The 25,924-nt window shown below is 41.3% G+C and overlaps 1 long non-coding RNA gene across 3 annotated transcripts; it reads right to left on the reverse strand.

Moving 5' to 3' along the window:
- Nucleotides 1–2,956: 2,956 nt before the first annotated feature.
- On the reverse strand, nt 2,957–25,818 carry LOC126384071 (uncharacterized). 3 transcript variants are annotated; one of them, XR_007569226.1, is made up of 5 exons: nt 25,698–25,818; nt 22,885–22,973; nt 21,836–21,921; nt 6,483–6,596; nt 2,957–3,471 (listed from the first exon to the last, which is right to left on the reverse strand). It is a non-coding gene; the product is annotated as an uncharacterized LOC126384071 (long non-coding RNA). The 3 variants fall into 3 exon arrangements; XR_007569227.1 differs by having other exon boundaries at nt 21,836–21,946; XR_007569228.1 differs by lacking the exon at nt 6,483–6,596.
- Between the last annotated feature and the right edge of the window lie 106 nt (nt 25,819–25,924).

A 25,924-nucleotide genomic window follows, 5' to 3' on the forward strand; every position in this document is an offset into this window, starting at 1 on the left:
TATTCTGCCGCTGTCGCCCCCTAATCAAATCTGATCCTATCTCTCCCCTCTTGACAGGTTGCATTCACAATAAAGCATTTGAAAGCCCATTAGCTCCACTTTTCAGCGGCGTAAAGCCAACAGCAATCCGATATCATCAGTAACAGTCCACGGGAAGATGACGGCCAGACGACAAGTGAGATGTGGACAGACTAAAGGAGCTGAGAGGAGGAAGAGATATCGGTGATGGGAACAAATTGAAACAAAATGGCGGGTGATATGCCGCGGGGAGATGCTTAGGGAGATGTCACACGGGCCAGTGGCGTGAATTTACGAAAGAAGGCATATCATCATGTAGTGTCTTAGATAATGATCGTCAGGAATTGATGTTTTGGGAATCTAAGAAGAAAGTAATACACCCGTTAAGAGCTGCTTATAATCAGATGTTTCAGGTCATGAAAAGATCCTTTCAATTATCATCTGATAACCATTAAAGTTCACCAGATATGACCCGTGTCCTCAGTCACCACGTCTTCATAATGTAGTGCTCACGAAGCCCTGAGGGAGGCGACAGTGGTTTCAAAGTGAGCCGGCTCCTGCTGCAATCTGTGCTCCATATGTCATTAAGCCCATTAGGGAAACACTAGGTTAACATTACAGCTAGAGTAGCAGCCTTTGCTATGGGAGCAGCCGCGGGTCGACATAAAAGCGGCGTCTCACTTTGTCTCTCTTCCTCTCCTTTTCTGGCCGCCTGTATTAACAAGCCATTGTCTTTTTCTCACCACTACGCTCTCTGAACTGCATCCTCCATTTCCTCGCCTTGAGTCATTTCTCTTTCACTCAGCCCTTTTTCTGCTTCTCCCCGTTTCACCTTCACTGGCCGTACAGTGTGCCACTGGGGGCAGTAGAAGAAAAGATGATGGCTTTTTTGAAAGCATTTTGGCAGCATTGTCTTTCAGCATGGAGTAATGACGGCCCATGTTAATGTCCTAGAACATTTGGTAGTTCTCTTAGCTGTTCGAATGTGTATGATATTTCGAAGAGGAACATTATGAGTGTCTTAAGAAGAGAGATGCAGAATTCTTTAACTCAGATGACGGAACTCGTCTTTGTCTCACCGAAAAATGACCAATACAGTGTTCCCTCCAGGAAAGCAGGAAACCAAAACGGCATGTTCACCTAGAGGTCAGGTGGAGGTCAGCGTGGAGTGTCATGCCTCCACTCAACACCCCCTCCTTCTCCTCCTCCTCCTTCTCCATTCCTGTGACAAAGAGAGCCAGTTTGGTTGCCAGGGAAACAGGCTTTTTCCATGGCGATGTTGGAACACGTGGGAAGGGCAGGGCGGCTTTGTTTCGCCCTGTGATGAAGGATTCTCCCCATGCATGTTTAATCGCCAGACTTATGGTCCCAAACCCAACAGCCGAGCCCATCTACCACAGCCTGATTATGTTCAATGGAGCTTCTGACACCCTCATTTTGCCAGTTTTATCACGCTGTGCAGCTCCCTCCGCGGGCACCTTAGCTATTGTTGCACAGCGTTCCTGATGAGTACAGCTGAGACCACAGATAGTCAGACCAAACAAGGAAGGTACACATGTCTCTTTAGCAGTAACCGAAATACGCCTGACCAAATAAACACACTCACTTTACATACAAACGCTCCGAAACATACATAAGACCGGGCACACAATCCTTTTTGTCTTTTCTCGTATCTCGGCACCCACCCACCACTGTTTGGCTTAGCACAGTGGGGGGAAAAAAATGGCCGATCACCATGGCAACGGTGTGTGCCGTTCTGCTACAGCTGTGATGTATGTGGTGACACTTTTGACCCTCTAGTGAACTCTATAATGCAGGAGCTGTGCAGAGTCCGGATAGACCCTGACTGCTCTGCCTATCCTGCCACTATAGTGTACCATAAAGCTGTACTGTTAGCTTTAAATGACCGGGGTACTATGACAACAGATTCAAGACCCAATCAGACAAGATCATGGCTGCATACCATTGTCATAGAAACAAAATACGATCTCAACAAAGTCTTCAGCAACACCAGTCTGCTGTGACAACAGGAATACTTGGAATTACAGGGATTATGTGTTTTGCAATGAGTGTTATGAACTGCAGATGTTACAATACTTTGTTGACTTTGTAGATTAAAATGTAACCAGGCACCTTTGGTTACACAATGCATCAAATTACTAAACACTGGGCAACCCTGTTCACCTTTACCAGTCATTGTAAACATTTCAAAGTGTTTTCTTGAGTCCGATTTTCATCTTAACACTGCAGCAGTAGAATGGCGTCAGATACAGATTTGCCACATCCACTGTCTTCATATCAATCTGAAAGTCTGTTTTGGAGTATTCAAGGTTTGTTTGGCCCTCGTACGTTTGTTTCCAACTCCCCTCTCAGTTATGTATGTCCTTTATTGTCACACAACACAACACTTCTTCAGAACCTCTGTTGGCATGCCATTTCCACTGACATTTACAAATCATGCACACCACATACATAGAAAGCCCGGATGTGCATGTGAACACAAAGCGCCACAAATAGTCCTCTCCAGTGATGCATCTACGCATGTTATGGAACACACGCACTGCCCTGTTGTGTGATGAGACACAGAAAAGTCACGTATGCATGTGTGCCTCTCCCACCACCACCACCATCACACAAACACACGTGTCACTGCCACTGAAAAAACACAACACACAAAAACAAGGCGACACAATACAAAGCAATACTCATGCACACATGCTCCCTCAATCAGCACTTGTCTCCTCCTGTCTGGTTGGTTTTGCAGAAATGTAGCTGCTCTTTTGTGTTTCCACCACTAGGAGTGCTGCAGCTTTGCACAAAACCAGCGCTCCTCAAATCTGCCACAGCTGCTGCTGCCTCACACTGAGCCGCTGTGGAGCAGAAGAAGGGGAGCTGACACCCAGTAAATGCAGACGTGCAGACACCTTCTTAATCATTCAACATTGGCCTTTTTTTATTAGGAAACAATCGGTTCCACATGGCACCAGTCGTATAGAACATATATAATGTGGGACATACAGATAATGCAGACAAGTGGCTGTGCTAACACCAAAAATATGTTCACAAAGAAAAAGTGCTGCTCTTAAAATAAATCACATTTTCAGTTGCTTAGAAGATGACAGTCACAAAGGGAAAAGAAAGAGTTATGTATCCTCAGTTACAACAGAGAGCACTGCCTGAGCTTTATAATTTTTGTTGCAGTCACATAAAGTTTCTTATGTAAACTCTGCCTCATTCGTTGCCAAGAAAATGTTTTCTTTTGCTCCGGCAAGTGCAGCGGGAGGAATTTTCCACCTTTTCAACAAAAAAGTGAAACAAAACAAAAACAAAAGGGACATTCCATGTCCTGTTGCAGCTCCTCAGTCCTGTTTGTCCAGGTCACAGCCTGGGAGGGTCGTGACCCTCTAAGATACACTCAGACCTGCCATACCACTGAGAAGTCAACCTGCAGGTCTGGAGAGACAGAGAAAGACAGAGAGAGAGAGAGAGAGAGAGAGAGAGAGAGAGAGAGAGAAGAAAAGTTTTAAAAGACTTTAAATCGTCAGTGCAGCAGTACATGACGTGATTTATCAAGTTTATGCACTTACAGTAATGTTCACGTCTTTGAATTGTCTGAGTACATAGAAACATGTATTCTTTATTTATCCACATGTTAAAGATATGTCGTATTTGCACGTTATTATGTAGCGGATACATTAAAACTTTAAGTTTCAGGGTTAGGGGTTAGGGTTAGGGTTAGCCCTGTGGTTAATGTGTGGTCAGGTTTAGGCACAAAAAACATTTAGTTATGGATAGGAAAAGATCATGTTATGGCTCAAAATACCCAGTTTGGGGGATTTCCCGACTGGAAATGCAGCAATGTCTTATTAAGAAACAACCACTTTTCCTATCACTATCCTATCAGGAAAGTAAGTGGTATCTTGTTAAAAACAATTGCTTTTCATGACACTATCCCCACTGGAGGAACAGCAACATGTGGTTAAAAAAACACCCCAATTTAGGAGCTAAAAAGCCGCAGGAAATACAGCATTAAGTCCCTAAAAACGAGCCCTGTGTCACTCTGAAGTCGTCAAAATCCTGCGCTTAGGCAGTGACTTGCGGTGTCAGAAACCATGAAAAAAGGCGTCCTTTAACGTCAGCATGATACGCAGACGGTTGCCATTGTAGTCTAACGCTGCCCAGTGGCTGAAGGATGAAAGGATGAAAGTTAAGGTGGTGAAAGCCTGACTAGGGCAGGCGGGAGTGGTGGTGGATGGGTCCAACAAACACTGACTTTCACCCGAAAAAGCGGTGTTTGCGTCCTGTAAAATTTTAAAGCCAAACCTTGTGTTTTTTTCCTAAACCTAACCACGTGTCGGTTGCCTAAACCCAACCATGTGTTTGTTGTTGAAGGAAAAAAACATCAATGCATGGTGTTGTATGGATGTTGCGCATTTATTGTGAAAGAGACTGTATGTAAACGGTAAATTTCCTGTAAAAATAGAAGGGTTCTATTTTGAAAGAAGACAATGCATGTAACAGGCAGAACTTGACATGGCGATTTGCAGAAATGTACAACGCCAATACTTTCTTCTGGCAACTGTAGGCTGGATAATTAGTAACATTACATGTATAGAAAACACTAAGTATATCTGAATGCAATTACTTAATTCTCTGTTCAACATGCAACTTACAACTGCGTAACAGAATTCCTCAAATTCAGTCATGGCTTTTGGTTTGGTCCACCACCCCAAGATTTTCAGTGGCGCCATCTGGCCAACCCTATGAAAAATTTCTTGGGGCGCCAGCGTCCACAGGTTAAGCTAACAATGTACTCATTAAGGTAATTGCTTCAGCATTGCTAAAAAACAAGTCAGACAGTAGAAAAAACCCTCATTTTCTAAGAGAGAAAGCTCTTTACTTGTAGGTTTTACTTTTCCAAATCATTTATAAACCGACCTATTAGTTTAACTCTAACATACCTTACAGAAGTGATGTACACACAGTTTTAAAGGAAGATTAATACTGACATTAGGAATGAGCTCACTTTGAGTTTTACCCCCAAGTAAAGTGGTTTGGATAATCTCTCTAAACCTCTGGCTTGTTTACAGCACAATCTGAACGATCAAGTTTCTTGCCCTGTCAGATATTGACTGTGTTCCCAGATCACAGCGATACTTTGGTGAGTACAGTGTTATCATAACCAATAAGAAAATATTTTAAAAACTACAAAAATAAGATTGATGTTGTCTTAAAATGGAATTATCCTTTGTCACTCACTTTCTGCATGTGCTTACATCCATTACATACATGTTACATACATACACGGCCCTGCCAATCATGGCCATCACGTTTGGGGACAGTCCCCTCCAGCCATCCACCCCTCCCTGTCCCTGCCTGTGGTCCTGCCACTGATGTTGAGCGGGTGACCTTTTCTCTCAGCTAATCCACACCAAAAAGCCCTAATTACTGCTGCCGCTCCACCAACCTCCCCAGGCCCAATAATCAATACAGCCGATTGGCCGGCGGATCACCGCATCAGACACTTGTATGTATGTGTGTGTGTGTGTGTGTGTGTGTGTGTGTGTGTGTGTGTGTGTGTGTGTGGATCTTAGAGGGATGCAGTGATAGTGTTTTCATAGTGTGATACAGCAAAGTGACCAAAGATAAATAAAGACAGAACAAGAAAAAGAAACATTGCACAACCCACAGAAATGTAAACAGTATGACTACAAAGTAACCATCACACTAGCGTGCATACACACACTTGTACACACACATTCCTCCCTCCAACCTGAATGTTGTGACACCAGTTGACCTTATTGAGCTGCTGCTCTGTAAAGAGTCCCTGATTAGAATATCTTCCCTTTAACCTTTAGCAGAGTGACGCGCTTCTCGAAAGCAAAGAAATAAGCCATCGGTTTATGCAGAGACGTGAATGTATTCTGTCGTTATTTCATTACGGTGTGGCATTTCACTTTACGTCCTGATTGCATTGCTGCAAATGTCGCTTTTCAACAGTAACGCCTTTTAATGTTTTTTTTGGAACATGCAGGTGTGCGCTTCCGGAGATATAGTATATGATGAGCTGACAGCGTAGAATGTATGCTGCCCAGAGCATTTCGTACTTCTATCACAACATTTTCTCACCTGTACGTGTGTATATGTGATGCATCTGTGTGTGCAAAATGCCCCAAGGACATTTCAGGAACAACAAAAGGCCAGACACAATGTTATCAGAAAGAAAAAGGAAGTTTCATTTTAGATGCAGCTGCATGAACACAGACATACATATCTGTGAAAAGAAGGAAGCGATCTCTCTCTCCTTCTCTCCGCCTTGTCTTCCCCTTCTTTCTCCTTCTGTCACTCTTGTTGACAGTCTTTGATTGCATTAGACAAGTTAATGAAAAGCAACACAGAAGAAACGACTGGCAGCCCTTTCGTGCAGCCTGCACCTGCCAAAGTGTATGTCTGTGTGTGCATACCTGCCCGTGACTATGTCTGGCTGTCTCGTGTCCTCAGGCGTGCCAGTCAACACGATGATGAGACAGTAAGAGAGTGATGAGAAGCTCATCCATACCTTCAGGGTGAGGTCGGTTCTGTAGACGTGAAATGGTTATGAAATACTGTTCCCACACTAGACGCAGTAAGAAAGCTGGGGGGTAAAAATAATACTTAAACAAAAACATTGTGCTGTATATTGAGACATCATTATCATGAGCCCTAGTAAACAAAAAAAAAAGACAATATTATGTATTTTTAAAGAGACTCACTGAATTACATGATTGACCGCCCAGTGTACCATATTTTTGCTTACCAGTCCATTAAAAATGTTAAACTATCTGAGCCTTTGACTGGCTGCCGAGCTACATTACATGTCATTAGCTAACAGTCTTATTAAACAAATTGAAATCCCACAGACTGCCTCAAGGGGATCTTAGACACTATAATGCCAAGTAGATGATTTCAGTGTGTGTGCATTAATATCCTTATGAAATAGATCCTACATTCTGTATAAGGCCTAGTCCAGTATTCCTAAGAATTACACCCACTGAATGATTCTGCACCTCATGCTTTACATGACATTGAGTGCCAATGCAGGATATAGCATGCCGTTTATGTCGCAAGACAGAGGGTAACACCGGGCTTGGACTTAAAATCCTAACTGATTTTGAAATTCGGTTGCATCATGCACATAAGGAGAGACTTCACAGATGTTCTTCTTTCTAATCTCAAACATGCACGCACTACAAAATGTGAAAGAAATAGCGTATCGATATTCTTAGGATTATCGTACAAGAGGGAGCATAAATGCACCACCTCATGCGATCTCACGTAAACAAAATGGAGACTTGCTGCAATGTTAACAATGCTTCGCAATGAGAAAAACAACAGCAGAGGGCTTAACGAGTCTGGATGAGAAAAAGGTTGGGGAGATGTGGTTAATACGAGTTGTATATTCTTGGGCGAGAACTAGAGTTGAGATTTTAACTATAAGTTTTAATATCTGTCAACAGTAGTATGCTAGCTGATGTTAGCCTTAAGGGTTAAAATGTTTACTGTTGCTTGCAACACCGTCAGCTGCGTTGTTCTGATTTAATCGTAACCGTGATCATCCAGATTTTAGAAGTCAAGTGTGTAAGAATTAGGGGGATATTATATATAATATAATAGGTATTTTAATTAGTGTATAATTTTGTGAAAATAAGAATCGTTGTGTTTCTGTTACATTAGAATGTGCCGTTTACATCTACATAGTGAGCGGGTCCTCCTCCATGAGGTCCACCATGTTGCACCGCCATGTTTCTACAATAGCCCAGAGTGGACAAACCAAACACTGACTCCAAATAGGCCATTCCCATCTTCTCATTTTTGCATAGTTAGAAGCCCCTCAGCCACAAGCAGCATTGGAAAAACGATGTGTTTTTTTAAGTGAAGCTGCTTTATTCTGTGTTTTACTGGTTTTAATCACTTGGTCCATTTGTTTTTGAGAAAAAGAGACCTCTGCAGATAATTCAGCTCCCACTGAAAACCTCCTCAACAATTAACACTGAAGGAATTCTAATGAGAACTATCAGCTGGTTGCAATCTGACAATCCTTGGTGCTAGACGCCACTAAATCTCCCTAAATCTTACACACACGCACACACTCCTAAATATCTAACTTGTTTGTTGCACACGTTTTTGGATCAGAATGAGTTAGCAAAAATTGAGGGTGGGATTTCATATTGTAAGTAGGAAGATATATAGTGGATTTTTTTTTATTTAGGTTCCAGATAAGAAGGTTGAACTGACGAGAAATGATGTGTGACTTTAGCAAAAAGGCAATATGTGATAAAGACAACCATTCACCATCACAAATCAGAAAGGAATTGGCTACTAGTTTGTGGTTGATTTTGTGGTTCATCAAAAGTAAATCAATTTTGTAAGTGCAGAAAAAAACAATAGCTATCACACGTAGCTACCATTGCAGTAACTATTACCTACATTTTGTTCGTCCATCACCAGCACTTTGACCTGCAGTCAGCTGTGGTTAATCTATCAGCTCTGGCTAATGACCAGGTCAGAAGGAGTCAATAACTGACGAGTAGCCACTGTTATGACATTGTATGTCATATACTAAAAGTATATTGACACATAAACATAGTTTCTCTGACATGTTGCTGTAATTCTTGGTTATACAGTGTTCTGTAATTAGGAAATAGTCACTGATGATGAAATGGGCTGCTAAATCCCTCCCAACTTAATGGTAAGTATCAAGTCCACAATGCCACCCACCCACAATAATAGGTGTATTATATTGATTTAATGGGTGCACTGCAAGATGGAAATGACTACCCTATGTATTAAAGGTGCAATAAATAAAAGCACACCACAAAATGACCATCATACGTCTGTAGAGGTTAATGGAATCAATAACAGTGACTCAACAATTGTTCTCTGTGTACTTCTGTCTTTCAAAACTCATTGTCCAAACTTACATAACAAAGTTGCAATCAACTGATGTTGCAGGTCCCCAACTGCTGATTGAGGTCAGTTTAATACACAACTTACTTATTGACCCTTGAAAGGAAAACTCAGTGAGAAGGAAGAGAAGGTGGTTAGCTGATCCTGGAATTTGAAATAATAAAGAACCTAAGCAATAAAACAGACCATTATAACTGAGATCTAGTTTCGTATTCAGGGTCATATCCTTTGCCTCAAGTAGAGTCTTTGTCTTTGTGGTGTCCACATGAGCAGAATCTCCACAATGAAGTCAGTGAATTAAATGTTTTCTTAACCGACAGGCACAATAGCAACAACTAAAAAAATAAGACCCAGTATGTAAAAACTGGAAACTCAAATACTCCAAATGTTCCAGTAGGATTGACAGCACAGTGTGGGCTACATGTGCTCCTGCCAAAAACCTGTGTGCATATATCTGCGGCATGTGCACGTTTTTGTGTGAGTGTGAATGCAAAGCGTGTGAGCATATGATGGTGGACTGAAGACATGCAGCCCCACAGAGAGCTGCCCCAGTCAGCCCGGCCTGCTGAGTGAAACCCTGTGGTAATGTTTAGCTTAAGGGGTGAAAAAGAAGGTGAGTGGGGGGAAAGGAAGGAGGGAAGGATGAGAGGATGACAGGGTTGGGGGTTCTGTGGGTAGACACAGAGCGAAGAGAGCGAAGAGGGTAGCGGTTGAAGGAAGGGAGGGATGGGTCACGGAGGAGTGACGGGGAGAGGGAGGGAAGGAAGGATGAAAGGTCCAACCGGGACGGAGCGCAGGAGAGGTCTCGTCAGTCAGTCGTCTCTCCCTGACACCTGAACCTCCGCTGACCGGGTCGTGACTGCCTCTCTGGCACAGGAGATATCACTAGGGGGGCTGACCTTTGACCTCTAACCTCCTCATCGCCACCACAGCCCTTGCCCCGCCTTCTCAACCACCCCCTTACTCGCTTCCCCGCCTTAATTTCTTTTCAGCTTTCTCCTCCGCCCCTTCGCCAGCATTTTGGTTACCCAGAGCTCTGAGAACGGTGTTCGGCTGTTTCGTTATGAGCTCTAAGTTAACACAAAGACTTTGTTTCTAATGACAAGGTTAGATTCTGATCTTTAAAAAAAATTACAAAAAAAAACTTTCCAGTAAAATATTTAATTAAAACATCTTTCAGATATTTATGTTTGAAAATGCTGCACTTAAATAACACAATTTTACACGAGGGAAGCTTATGGCAGACAGGTATTAGCAGTGTATGAAAAAAGGCAGCCCCACAATCATGTCAATTAGGCCACTGCATTAATGCAGCATCCCAATTCAGAGAGCTGAATGCACCGTTCTACCGTCTAACTAGCAATCATTGCAATGGAGGATAAAATATTTGCCAGTGGAATAATAATAATAATAATAAATCATTATTATAAACCCTATTATTTTTATTATTATTTTATTTTTATACCCTAGTATTTTTGTGTGTGACAAGCCTTAAACTCACACATTTAGTATTTAAAGTGGCTTTCCTGGATCACATTTTATCATCTTATTGGCGTCTAATAGAACATAATGATGTTACTGGCCTCAGCGCCCCTTATAGCTACCTGATAGAGTTTTTGACGACAGAATAGGTTGATTTCCACTGACTTCCAAAATGACTTATATGACCAGGCCCCAAAAAAACATGCCTTAAGCACGTCCTTAATGCCATTAAACAGTTGCGGATCTGCTCTAAAATTACCTGGTTAGATTTACGCAACAAAACATCAAATGGTCTGGCATTAAATAAGTACTTTTGTCACTAGTGTATTGTCATGTATATCACGTGACATGTGTAACATACGTCATAGCATGCTACACATGTTAGCATACAAGGCTACATTGTAATTTAAAGAAGTCAACCTTGACTTCAGGACGCAACCACTAGTCTTCTGGTTTGTTTGACCCATCCACCCCAGACGGACTTCTTTGAAATTTGTACAACATTTTGCAGGCTTTGTCACTATTTATGCAGCGTCACTTCCCCCTTCTGCTCCTATGATAATTACTACAGCCACTAGTGGATGCAGCCTTACAATTATGGTCAGTATGGGTTTTAATAAGCTGCTTCACAGTCAACCTATGTGGTTGTTTTTTAGGTGAAAGTGGGCTCGCTATGGAGTAATGTTTTCACAAGTAGGCACATAATACTGTTGTGGTTTTTGAGCCTGGTCTCTCTCCCAAGTCATCAAAATCCAACGCTTGGGCAGTGACTTTCTGCATCAGAAACCAATGAAAAAAATGTGTCCTTTAACGCCGGCATGATATGCAGCTGCTTGCCATTATAGTTCAGTGGCACCCAACGGCGTCAAGGGGATACGCGGTGGGACACGGACGAAAGTTAAGGCAGTGAAAGTCCAAGTGCGGTGGGCGGGAGAGCTGCTGGATGGGTCCAACAAACACAAACACGTCTCGTAAGACTCTAAAGCCAAACCATGTTCTTTTTTCCTAAACCTAACCATTAATTACCATTAACATTAACCATAAATTACTAAAAATATATAATGTAAAGACACATTTTGACACCTTAAACACACAAACAATAAATTACACTGTCTTTTTCTTTTGTGCAGTGAGCTACTGGGACTTTACATGCTCTGAAAGACAGCCTTTTCAGATGGTGGGCATACACGGTAAGGACAACACACACACACACACACGCAGTCACACCAACATGCACACACATATATCCCTGGAGAGTCTGGCCTAATCCTGGGTTTACATTGTTAGGACAACATGGATAATCCTGCTAACAGGGTGTTTATCTAGAAGCTGCAACCACTGAATCCCGAACACACACAGTATTGACCCAGAGAGAAAAATAGCAAGAGGGTGAGAAAGCAAAGAACGAGAGAGTGAGCGGGAGAGTCAGGCAGGACAACGAAACAAGGTGAATAAAGAAAAGAGAAAAGCCAGCGGGAAATAAGAGGAAATGATAACAAAAGGTTGCACTGGAGGAAGCACACTGACACAGAGATGCAGGAAAGGGGGTTGGAAGAAGGAAGAAGGTCTGTGCTGTCAGGTATGCAGATGAGAGTGTGGTGGCATCAATGCAGGAGTGGACACAGTCAGTCCCTCAGGACCACACACACCAGCCATAACACACACACACCAAATAGCACACCAAAGAGCATATAAGCCTATATTAGACATAGAAAACACGGACGCATGAAAGGAACACACGTCAATACAATAAACTAATCAGAGTCGAGATAGGGACTTACTGTGGTCAAACACATGAACTTGAAGGCAACTTGATGAGCACGTTTGAAGTAACTCAACTACTCTAAAGTGATAATCTACAAGATTTTTATTTGTTCTTATTAATTTTTATTTAAACAGCATTGTCTTTCAAGCTAAGTGTCAATAAATGTGTTGTTTTTCCACTGTGACAGATGTGTGGCCTGCCCAGGTGTACCAGTGTACTCTGCCTTTCGTCATGACAAGATAAGAAGATAGGAAATGAACTGACAGATGGACAGACCTTCCTGGAGTTCCCCTTTAAATCAAATGATGTGTCCAGTCCTTTCATTTGGATCTCTCCATGAACTTTGACTTTATGCTGATGACACATTTCTTTTTTGTTTGGCTGAGGATCCTATTATTCACTCTCACTACTGAATTTATCTTACGACACAAACTGCTGATGCAAATGCAAAACACATTGCATCCAGTCATGGATGGATTACTAAGCAGGCAGAGGCCCAGGGGCCCAAAGTGCCAGGGCCCCCCTTGCCTTCACCTGCAAAATGTAGCAATCAAAAAGACCAAGAGACAAAAAAATTACATAAAGGGGCACAATGACATGTTTGGTCCTATGTAAGAGAGTTGGAGGCTCCTTTTGTATATCTGTCTCCAGGTGCCTATTGTTTCATAATCCGCCCATGCTTCTGGTGGACTAGAGAATATGTCCTGAAGACAGGTTTCATGAACTGGGCATGGGTTGCATCAGTGATGTGTAGGGTCAGAGGTAGCATTAAACAAATTATTTACATAAAAGTTTGGTTGATTAGTACTCTAGCACGAGCCTCTTCTGATGCAAGAACCCCATCTCACTCCATTGTCCCCTTGTGGCTCTGCAAGACTGCTGGAAGACTATATACTGCCTTGAACTGCAGTCTGTTGTTCCCCATATTCATTAGAGACACATCAGTGGATTCGGGAACTTGTATTGCACAAATGAATATACAGCTTTATTTGGCAGAATAGTTTAGCTCCTGAGGGTGCTCCCTAATTAATACAATCAACAGGGGTTTCTGCAGAGAGCACAATAAATACTGCCAATGCCACACACACAAAAAACCCACACAGACACATGTCATTGCAGCATGGGATACACAAAAATGATCAAGGCAACAGATGCTATTGTCAACACCTTTAACGCCTTAAAAACGACGACTGCACATTATAGTCTTGTATTCAGCAAACTATGGGAATCGTTGCTCCTTTCACAAAGTAAATGAAAGAATGTAAACACAATTACTGTGGCTACAATAATTTAAGGCACAATGCTGCTTGTTCATGTAAAATACAATCATCTAGTGTTGTGGTGGTGCTATCAACAAGAGAAATCTGAAGCTTTACTATAAATCAGAACGTAGGCTATGCTGTAGGGAACTTTGGTGGTAAACCTGTTAACACCTTGCCTCAACCAGAAAATTGGCGGAATAGTTTGATGACAATAGACATATATGTGTAAGTTTTTCCAACTAGCTACTGTTTGCGGCAATGCTATGTCTGCTGACTTTCATTTCCTCTGGTGTAACGTTAAGATAGCTGTCTCATCAGCTTGCTGCCTGCCTGCGAGAATGAAGGATGTGAATACTGGGTATTGCAGAAAGAGTTGAAAAGAGTTTAAACTAAACCATAAGTAGAAAATTGGCATTTAATGGGAGTGGGCTACTTTAAAATGTTTGCCTTAGTACAATTAACATTCAGCAACTAATGAGAATGAAACAGCTTTTCAGTAATATGCATAAATGAAACCCAGTGAGTTCTTGACATCAAACCACTACTGCACTTCGACAAAAGACACAATGCACTACGCATTCATGCATATACACAAACCTCTATACTTTTCCCCACAGGGGCTTGAACTTCAGTGGCTAACTGCCATTCCAGTATCTAATGCTGCCTGTCGGAATATTGCGCTGGCTGGCGTTAACTTCCTGTTGGGGGAGGTAAGGCGGGCAGGGGATATCGGCAGAACAGCGGCAAGCTTTAGCATGCATGTCAGGGCCGGGGGACGCTCCCTGAGCCAAATGCCAGTCTATAGATCGCAGAGGGGACTAAAGATCACATCATCGTCCACCCGGACACGGGTGACACCGGACAGCGGACGTGAAAGAGAGGGAGGACCGAATGATCCCTGCCAGGACGAGCCACTATAGACAGCTGCTGTCATTACAGGGCAAACATGCACCCGTACGAGTGCACAAACGCACACACACACACACGGGGTAACACACACACGTACACGAGCCGTGACGACGACGTTATAGACAAGCGCTGTCATTAGAAGAGTCTCTGTGGAGCTCAAATGATAACGAGCGAGGGGGAGTGAGAGGAGGGGGTTGTTGACGAGGGTGACTGTCCAACTGTCTGCAGGTGAGCATGTGGTGTTGGAGAGGTCAGCTCACTTTACCACACACACACACACACACACACACACACACACACACAAAGGAGGCTACCTTTAAACAATGGACACAAAGTACACAGTCTCATGTTTACACTGTACTGGTTTTTATTAAGCTTAGCCTGGGTTAATTAAATTTAAGGTAAGGCAGTTCCACCCGAAAACTGGAATATGTATTAATAAAACTTTCCAAAGCTAGTTAAATTATAACATCATGTCATCACTTCATTAATGTTAATTGTTTAATTTCAAAATTAAAATTATAAAATGACACTAATTCTTAATTCTTCCTGTTCAAAAGAAGAAATTAAAATGGCATATTTTTTTAATGAACTGCCTTAAAATTTTTTGAAATGATTTAAAGCTATAAAGCATTCCAACACAGAGCTTCTAGTTTGCTGCCTGTTCTGCCTGTGCGGCTCACACAAAGTTACCAGGTGAAGGTGGGTGTGGGAAAGTAAACTTAGCTTTGATCAGTTTCGTTGCTGCTTGACACAGACAAAGCAAAAAGTAATAACCAGCCTTAGACCCTGTGATGACAGTTCATATAGGCTGTCTACATAACAGTGACATCAACATTTTGTCGTCAGGCTAACACTTGTTAATAACATATAAAATGTGCCTTCCTCTGTCACATATGACAGATGATTTAACAAAGACATAGAACAATTATATTCACAACAAGTAACTGCAGTGATACTGTAGCGACCAGCATGTCTCTCCATCAGAGTGCTGGGCAGTCATGGTTATGCTACATAACATGGTTTCTAGCTAAGTTAACCAAGCAGCTGGAGGAGGAAGAAGAGGAGAGGGATGGTAGAAAATCTGCAGATGTAAGTGAGTCAGTCAGTGCGTTTACATGCAAAATCGAATTTCTGACCAAATACGTCTGACTCCGCCTCCATAGGTAGCACAGTGTCCTTTTTAATATAGTGCATATTGAACTAGTTCAGGTTGACCTGAAGAGGAAGCTAACGACGAACAAAGATGGCGGAGCATTAATGTAGTTTCCTCATTCCTCCAGAAGTCTGTCTTCTGCTTCTTGGTCTCCATGGTGTTTGTTTGTTTGTTTGTTTGCTTGTTTGTTTGTTTTTCCAGGAGTTACTGAACTGCTGCTACGTCATCTTCTTCTTCTAGGTGAAAGCCCGCAAAAGAAAAAGGGATGCGTGCACAGAACGCCGAGTCCGACTCCAGTAAGACTAAGTGGATACATGCAGCAATAGTTCGATTTTCAGTGGAATTATCGAGGTGTGTTTGTCGAGCTACGGGTAGTCCAATATCAGTTGGACTAAGCTGTTTACATGCATTTAAAAGTCTGGTTTCAGTCGAACTAAGCCAATAATTCGATTTTCTTAAGCTGCATGTAAATGTACTAAATGTGTTGGTTACATGATAGTTTGTTAGTAAGAGGATTACAGCTAGGGCTGTAACAGTTCACTGTCACGGTCTGGTGATCATGGTCCAGTGCATGCAACTACATGCAGAATGAATAGCACATAGACTGATGCACACAATCTGGAACCAAAGTTCACAAGCACGAGCTCCACTGGAAAACTTTTAGCTGTATGCTGTTAGCAACAGAGGCTAAAGTTAGCACAACAAGCTGATTGGCATGTCTACAACAGCAATGAAGAGGGAGTTGTGTATGAGATGAGAAAGGTTTGTCTGCATTATAGGGTATGTGAATGAAAACACATCCAAAATGGTCACACATATTTGATGGCATCTCCCAGATGTCCCAATCACAGGGACAACAAATGTCTGGGTGCGTTGAATGTACAAATATAGCTACAGCATAGCTAATTGAAACACTCCTTAAGTGTAAGTTTTATTTTTTGTTAATCTATGTATTGTGGAATGCCTCTCAGTTTTATAGCCGGTTGTGATCTCTTGCCTTTTGGGAAAGTGTTTGTTTAGAGTTCGTACGGTGTAATATAGGCCTACAAGTGTTGTAAATGGTTCACCAAAGTCGCCAGTGGGGGCAATATTACCTCAGACCCCAGAAAGAGTATTTGTCTGTCTTTAACTCTTGCACTTTTGTCTGTTAAAAACATATAAAAAGAATGTATCCTTATAAATACATCACCAAACCAGAAGTCTATGGTTTGAACCGAACTGTGACTTTTAAGAGCCACTACAGCTCTAACTGATTACCACAAGTTAATAAGAGCTTCTTGGAAAAGTAATATGATTTTTGATGGATACCGTTTTAATTTAAAGTTCATTGTCTATGTTGCATCACCACTTTAATTCAATGTGCACATGTCACAGAGAGAACTCAAAGTACTGCAACTTAAGAACACAAGCAAAAACCTACAACACAAGCAACTAAAGAAAACATCCTCACCACTTTGACAACATATACTTTGCATTTAGGAGGATATGCAGCAAATAAATAAAGCATCAGCAAACTGAGAAACACATCCACCAATTTGACAAGGTGCACAGTATGGCAAAACATGGAATCAGTACAAGTTGAACAAAATAGAAATGAGTTACAGCATAAAAAAAGTTTGTGGGAGACACTTTGCTTGAGTTTTGAGTTTGACCATTTGTAGCTATTAAATTGAATTAACAAAAACAGAAGATTACAATGTATCATGTAGTCTGGTGACCACTTCCAAAATATCTGATCATTTGTTAGAGCATGTTTATTTACCTTGCATGTGTAAGAAGCTGCACAAAATTATAAATTTAAGATGTTTTGGAGAAATGAGGCTGTGGTCACCTCTGAGGAGAACAGAGCAGAAACAAGACTGGAATGCAAAAACAAAACGAGAAGCTAGGAAAACTTCCACTTTCACAACACTGTGGTTTACACAGGATGATGTTTTCTGATGGCCACTGCTGCTCTGTCAGCGTCTCGGCTCCCAACAGCGTGATAACAAGCTTTTATCTGGTGTGTTTACACAACCATAAACATACAGTATCTCGCTGATTTCACTCTGAATCAATTTGTCTTGCTAAGCTTACTGTTACGAGTGTTGTGAGATTCAAATCTAGACTGCTCTTTGCCTAAAGGGGACAGGCAGCCTATCAGTGCATAGTTTCACTCTGCCTCTCAGACTCTCACAGTGTGATGCGCCTCAGGGCGTATACAAACGAGAGGCTTAGAGTTACACTAAGCTTTACATCTGTCACTGAAACATCTCTGTCATTCTTTACAATAACAAGCTGCTGTATTAACACAGCCTGTTTTAACATCCATGCTGGCTTTACAGCTGTGTGTGTGTGAGTGTGTGTGTGTAATTTCTGGCATCAAAAAGCTCATGAAATGCACTGAAGCAGCCAAGTATTTGAGATCAGTAAATTTTGCTTTGCTTCTGACGAGAGTTACTAAACAAATGGCTCAAAACTCTTAAAATATGTTAATTTCAATTACTTCAAAATGCTCCAACACATCAGTCAAACAGCCGGACGGAGGGGAAATCTTGACAAGCACAACAACCGCGTCAGATTTTGCCGAAAATGATCTAAACGTCTTGTTGTGACCTGGTCTGCTATCTTGTCAGCAACCATCAAAGAGGTCGAGCGCTCCATTTTGTGTCAGTTAACGCACAAATTGCTCCCTAATCCCTCCCAGATTGTGTTTCCAGTGGTCTTCTGTCACAGCGCACGTGAGCACCATTGCTCTTCTTATGAAGCGGACTGACAGGTGGTTCACAGGTAAAACAGTGTCAGGTGAGCTCAAACAATCCTGACAATCGCTGCAGTGTCGCCCTGAGCACAGTCAAACACCCACACACTCTCCAAATTCTCCCTGACATGGAGACGTTTAATCTGAGGTGCTGAAACCTCTCCTCTGCCCTGAAGCTGTGTGTGTTTGTGTGTGTGAAAGTTGGTTCAGTGTTTCTTTCTGTGATATGTTAGCAATTATCTCCTTGAGGCTGTTTCTAACACGTGCTACTTCACTTGTCTAGTTATTCATGAGACCAAAGGCTCAGGTCTGTGATATCAAAGGCTTGGCTCAGGCTGTGTACGCTTATTGACAAGCACTCAGGAAAGGCTGTCGGGCGTGTTGCTGGCTGTGCAGTTTAGGGTGTGGGATTATGTTTTAGCTTTGTATCTCGATCTTACATCTTGGCCTCAATGAGAAAGTGACAACAGGCATAACAAAAGGTACAACTGTGAAAAATCACAGTACAGACAGTACAAAGCCGCTCGTTTATTCTCGTCTTAGTTTGACAAAGAAAAGAAACGTTTTTGGAAGTTATTTTTTAGATAGTCACGATTATTTCAGGCACACTGCATACTAAAGACAGACATGTATATATCATCTGACTCCCTGTGAAAATTATATAGCCACGTTATTCAATTGGCAAGTGAATTTTAAGTGAGTTTTTTAAATGTCACCAGTTTGGAGCGAATAAACGAGGCTCCACAAAGTGTTGTTTTGTCAGAAATTGGCAGAATAGGCTATGGATTTGGCTGTGATCCACTTTTAACAAGATTAGAAAAATGTCTTTGCCATCTCACCTTTCTACGAGTGAAAAACTGGGAGAGGTCATCAGGAATTTGTTTCTGTTCAGCAAGTTTGAATTTTCCTTTTACGTCAGTTAGTACTGGCCATGTTTCATGCTATTTGGAGACAAAGAAAAATTGGTGCAATGATAATAATGCATGGAAATATGCTGACAGTGTCATGTGAATTAAGTGTTCGCTCCATCAAAACAAATTCCGAAAGGGCATGTCAAGATCGCATTTATGGCTTCAACTCTTTTTGGCAAAGTCAAAACCACCTCAAGTGAGTGTAAAAACTTTTTTGTACAATTGAGGAAGTTTTATCTGCCAAAGAAGGCTTAAAAAAGGACATTATTATTCTTCTTCTCAAAAACAGAATTTGTGACTTCACAATCTGTTTTCTGGGTTTACATGCACTGCGACAAACAGGCCACCTGGGTAGCTAACATCACATATACTGTAGATCAGTGTTGGACGGCGTTACACTACTGTAATGACCTTTTGGAGTAAGAAGAAGTGTAGGAGACTCAATTTGAAATTACATTACAGCTACCAATCCCAGGAACACTCGGTAGCTTTGACAGTATGGGGGTGGACTTGTTTGCTGTGCATTTAGAGGACATGACTTCGAGCTGTGTTAGCTTAGCGAAGAATGCAGCACAATGTGCTTCCATACAGCTTGATGAGCAACTCCAGACAACATTTCGGCTACTCACTATAAACAGACAGGCTTATCTGCATATGGAAAAGTGAAATAGTTGTCAGACAATAGCAGATGGGTTCCGGGACTGAATGTCAGCTAATGCGCCCACCTGTTTACTTGCATGCAACCAAAAGCTCACACTAATGATTGGTCAATACAGATTACAAACGGAAACCAGAAGGCTTATGATACCAAAATCGTGTCCAGTTGCCTACAGATTCTGCATACACATGCAGATATCTGTTATTAGAAATTATCTTCAATTAGTTGTATTTAATTTTGTGATGTCACCTTTGCTTCTAGCCAGCCAACAATACCTTTACTTACATTTAGTTGAGAACAAGACTTGTCTGGATTGCTGCACGTGGTAAGTCAGTGGGGCTCAGCTAACATTAGCTGTTGATGGTCAGTAAATACCCTCTTAGCCTGTTCGCTTGTTTCCACATTGTTCTGCAGATATTGGGAGTTGGTTCATAGAGATATGTAAGAAGGTGGTTCTAACGTAACAGTCAGGTACCAACAAGACAATGTGATTAAAAGAGCGCCACTCAAACCTGAAATATAGGAAAACAACAGATGTGTAATAATGGAGAGCACACTGGACAATGGAAATAGAGAGTTTTGACTATGTAATATTACACCTATGTGCTCCTGGAATAGTTCTGGTAACCTGTGTGTATACACAAACATAATAAAGCCACCACAGATGACATCATTTATTTGCTGAATCCATTTCCATTGCACTTTGTTTTGCAAATTTTCAACCTCCCCCAGGCTTAAAACGTTGTGGCATTCCCACTCAGGCTTTTTTTATGTGCACATTGAAAATATGCAGAAAAAGAGGTGAATGGAAACACTCCTAATATCTTGCTTGCTATCTCTACACTTGTTAAATACAGATGTGACGTGTGTGTGTGTGTCAAGGATTTTGAGTTGTTTAAACGCACCGTAAGAATGATTAATATGAATGTTTTAAACCATATGTCACCAATTACAGTGCAGACGACCTTTCTTTTAATCATAATAGAACTCTATTCGGGCGCCAAAGAGAAAATATTAAGTGCTTCAAGCCTAAAATGAAATTCTTTTTGCTGTTTAAGACATCAAATCCTCTGTATCTGTAGATAAATTGCCCTCACATTGTTGTGGTGGTGACATCTGCTCCCCATATCAAGGAGCGAGAACCCCGTATTTGTGATGAATTGTAGAATGTGGGAATGTATTTGCAGATGGTGTTTTAAGGGTACGATTCGTAGAAAATATTTTCATTTCAAGTTTGATTGTGCATATGTACGGATGGAAAACTGACCTGGAATTGTTTACGTTTTTGTGATGAAAATAGGGAATACTCAAAAATCTTTGAGGTCACAAATATTATTCATGTTCCTCGGTGCTTATCTCTATCTTAAGTGTGAGCGTGTATGTGTGTGTGTGTGTGTGTGCATACATGAGAAAGAAAGAGAGACATGGGATGAACAGCCTGTCTGTCAGGTGTTGATACTCACATTAGTCACGTAAAAAACAAAGGATTCTGGGAAGCGACGTTCGCCAACACAAAGAGCATCCAGACTCCACTCAGCGTCACCCGATCTCTTCTGTGTGTGTGTGTGTTTGTGTGTGTGGTGGGGGGGCTTTCTTTAGAGGGTGAGGGCGCCTCATTGGCTGCCATGCTGGGGTCAAGCTGAGGTCAGGACATGTGTGATGGATGGACCTCTGTCTCTAGACCACTGCCCTTCTCCCAGTCCCTCTCTCCTCTTCTGGGCCTCAGACCTGCTAAAGCGTCCTGGCTGTGCTCTCCCCTGTTCACTTTGAGTCACTCCATTTGGCCACGCAGGACCGCTTCAACAGACAAAAGGGGGCTTAAAGAAAACTGCTGTGAGGTGAGTTCTGCTGTAGACGTACAGCGCTACAGTCAGCCTCTAACCTACCACCTCATCTCCGCCTTTCCTCACGCTAAACACCTCGACACAGTTTATTGCTTCAGTCACTGTTTCATCACGTTACATGCTGACCACATGATGTCATCTCACCTCTCTTTCCCCGTCTTCTCTTCCTCCATCATACTGTCAATCCCTCTATCGGCTCCGTCCTTTTATCGGCACATGGGGACGCACATCTGTCGATGGAGGAATTCATTTTAGCTGCCAATCACAACAGGGGAGTGGTCAATGAGCGCAGATGTGCCAATACCTCGACTGCCCTGATGAGTGACTTCTGTCTGTCTGCCTCTCTGTCTCTCTGGGCTTCGAGCACTTTCTGCCTGCTGTTGTGTGATCACAAGCAATTGTCTGTCTCACTCTCCTGTTTTGGTTTTTACCGTGCCCAACTCTGTGTGTGTGTTGAGGGCAGAGTACCATAGCTGACCATAAACAAACCACAACTAAGATCTATGTGTAAAAGCACAGTCTGACTCTGATCAGAGGCCTCGAGGACACACCAGCTATATTTTTGTTCATGTCCCTGCACCTTTCATTTGCATAATGCCCTGGAACACCTAGGATTTCTCCATTACAAAGGAGAAATGAGGCTGAACCTCAAAAGCTTTCGTCAATAAGGTTTGATGGCAAAGCCAAATGGATATTTACCATAGGTGGTACAATGACAACATCCACTGAATTTCCTCCCTGTCTGTAAGAGCCTTGTCATTTGCTTCTAAATGCTTTGCTTTTTCCTCTATCTTTGTGATTCTCTCTGAACTTTATGGTGACTTTTTTCTGTCTTTTACAGCCACACACACACACACACACACACACACACACACACACACACACACACACACACACACACACACAAATAAACCTCTAAAAAAATGAGAAAAGAAAATCAAGCAGGTGAGACCTCAGAGGCATCCCTCTGGCCCTCCATCTGTGAAGGCTTTTGTAATGTGTTTCCTCTCTATTTCTGTCTTTGTGTCCTTGTGTGTGTGTGTGTGTGTGTGCCTGTGCATGCATGTGCAAACTCGTCCCTGACCTTCACATCCCGAAGCACCTGTATTTGCACTTGTTTACGAACAACCTCAGAACAAAATGTCTTTTACATGTGACTGCAGTGAAAGTGTGTCTCTGAGAGTAGCCTATACCTGTACAGTCAGGTGGAGGCCCGCAAGTCTCTTTGTCAGCTCTGCTTCCCTTTGGTGCCTCACAAATCATCTCTCTCTGTCCTCCGATACTGTTGGAGACAAAGCGTCACATTGTCACAAGCTTCTTGTTCTTTAACTGCTTGAATTCAGCTGTAAGGAACACACATAATGTGAAATAAAATCTTTTTCTTTCGGCTACAGACAGGAAACTTTTTGAAACCTTTTGTTCACAGCATAGATTCAGGTTCTGAGATCTGAGATTTGAAGAGGTGAAATGGTTCCTGAAATCCTCCATGATATAGACAACTGTGATATTATCTTTAGTATGAGAAACTCAGTGAAATTATTATTACATAAAGAATAAATAAATGTGAATAAATAATATAACTGTGTGTGGAAATCTGAGATAAACATCATTTTAAATGTTAAAGAATTGTATTTATTGTAATTCCTGCAAAATGGAGAAAAAAAATCTAAGGCACAAACATCTAATTCAGGTTGCATTTGTTCAAATATATGTAAGAATATTTTAGTAACTGTGAACAAATCTTTTTTAATTTTTATTATGATTAATATTATTATTTTTTGCTTTTTCTCCAAAACACACTTTTCATATTTACAAGAGAAAATTTTAAACAAAAGAAGACGAAAAAAGTATCTAAATTGGCTTTGTGACGGCCTTTTTTTCTTTATATGCAATCCAAAGTTATATTTTTGCTGTGCATGTATTCATGTTTGAGATCAAATATTCATTTAAAAAATATATTTTAATAAGCCAATGTTTTTTTAAGTATTCTGCATACATCATAGGTAGGTATTTTAAATAAATCTGAATACTTTTGTTTTGTTTCTCAACATATTCAGTGAATTATTCAAATTAAAATGCAAGTGAATGTATTTGGAATATAAATTCACTGTTTTCCTTCATGTCAAATGAACAGCTTTAAGTTTCTTTCCGTTGCTGTGGTCATTATAAGGGCTTACTTATTCGACCAAAGTCAAAAAGTTATATTTTAATATACTGTATCTCAATCATTTGCATGGCAGAAATGTCTGGCACAAGGTTGATAATATTTTAGGCCACACCAAGGACGCGCAAATGGATTCTCCCTGTAATTCCAGCGTCACCTCCTTAAGTCAAAAGCTTTAAACATCTATTCCTCCTTCACATAGCCTTAATGGTTTTCGTCAAACATCTGTCATCGTCCGTGTGTTTATCCGAGGGCCCTAATGGGAACCATCAGCCGCGCGGGGCCAGATTCTGGCGGTCGGACCAGTAAAAACGTCTTGATAGATCTTCTTTTCTGAGGTCATTTTCAGCATTTAGCGCCGAGTCAGAGGGTGTTTTGGTCAAACAGGCCGTCGGAGTTGGACTGTGACTGCGTTGTTGAAGTGCTTGTTTGCCCAGTGTGGTCTGTAAACTGTTGTTTAGGTGTGGGTGGTGCTGTGACAACAAACTGAAACTGTGACCGAGGATTGACCCCGAGGTTTCTTTTGAGGATCAGCTGCGTTTCTAATCCACTCTGTGTGGCTGCTGCATAGCGCACTGGAGCCTGCAGGGAGAACAGCGGAGCTTAAACATCCCAAATTTGGGCTCCGGGAGCACCCAAGGGACCTTTAGGAGGTTTGTGGGGCTCTCTAAAAACACAAGCTTTAATTTTTACTGGTATTTATCTTATCTAATATTGCACACAAATTCGCCAATAACGATTTTAATAATGTAAGAAAACAACTTTCTTCATCGTGTCACTCTACTACAACTTCTTTTTTGTAGAATTTAAAATTGATTTAACGTGTAACATTTTATCAGGTCTGGAATCACACAGACACACGAAAAAAAATGACATTAGAAATTAGAAAATGTGGCCAAATGAGCAGCTCTGTGCCAAAATGTTTTCAGTCCCTTTTACACAGAGGGGAATTAATAATTGCAGGAAAACTAGAAGGACACCAGATGTTTAGATTTAGGTTCATATCTGTATCTATATATATGCAGATTAGGCGGAAACATAATTTTCCAAAGCCACCTCTATAAAATCTCTCTGTCTCAAATATTCCGATCATTTTTGATGAAAACTAATTTTTAAAATCCTTTGTAGGAGTTCTGGCCGACATACGTCCTAAAAAGTTGATACAATTTTAACAATTATTTTAACAATAATAGCAGCATTTTAAAATGTGTGTGTTCAAAATGATGTGGGACTGTAACGTTTCAAAACAATTAAATCGTTTAGATGAAGTCTTGTAAATGTAATCTATGTGACTCGGCCTATCAGTTTAAACTTTCTCAGTGACCCAGTATAATAATTTCAATGTGTTAAATAGTTTAACAAAACGTCAGAAATACTAATTTCTTGTTAAATGTAAAAATAAATATTTACAATCTCCTATCAAAATAGTGAAAATGTAGAAATACATATTGCATTAACATTGGTTAAAATTACTGCCAACTTCTTTTTTTAAATCAAGATTGTAGTTTAAAAAAATAGTTTGTCATACAGAGCACATAAACATCCTTTTGACTTTTTTCGGGAAATAAAAAACGATAATGTTTCACCTCACTCTCATCCAGACTGACCTGACAAACACAAAGAGGCCTCTTGAGCAACAAGTCTGTGTACTTCACTATTTATACCGAAACACCTCCTCCAAAAACAAAATGAGGGTGTCTGAAGTTACCAAACTAACCTTGTCACAGGTTTCATACAGAGCATCCACTGCCCTGGGTATCAAAAACATCTCTACCAACGTATTCATAAAATCGAAAAACTTAGGTGAGCATAAATAAAACAGAGGGTGACTACGTAACTTACTATGTTTGCTGAATTAGACTGAGCAGCCTGTGCTGCAGCTCCAGCAGGTCTCCACAGCTCCAATAGTGCAGCTCCTGCAGGTGGATCCAAGGTAAAGGTGAACGTCGCTCATTAATCATGGCTCTTTCGGCGTTTTTGCCCTTTTATGGTATGATGGACTCGCAGCCTGCACACCAGGAATTAAAACAGCAAAGGAATCAGGGAACACCTTTTTTTTGTTTTGTTTG

The sequence above is a fragment of the Epinephelus moara genome, chromosome 22 (genome assembly GCF_006386435.1).
Source record: "Epinephelus moara isolate mb chromosome 22, YSFRI_EMoa_1.0, whole genome shotgun sequence".
NCBI lineage: Eukaryota > Metazoa > Chordata > Actinopteri > Perciformes > Serranidae > Epinephelus > Epinephelus moara.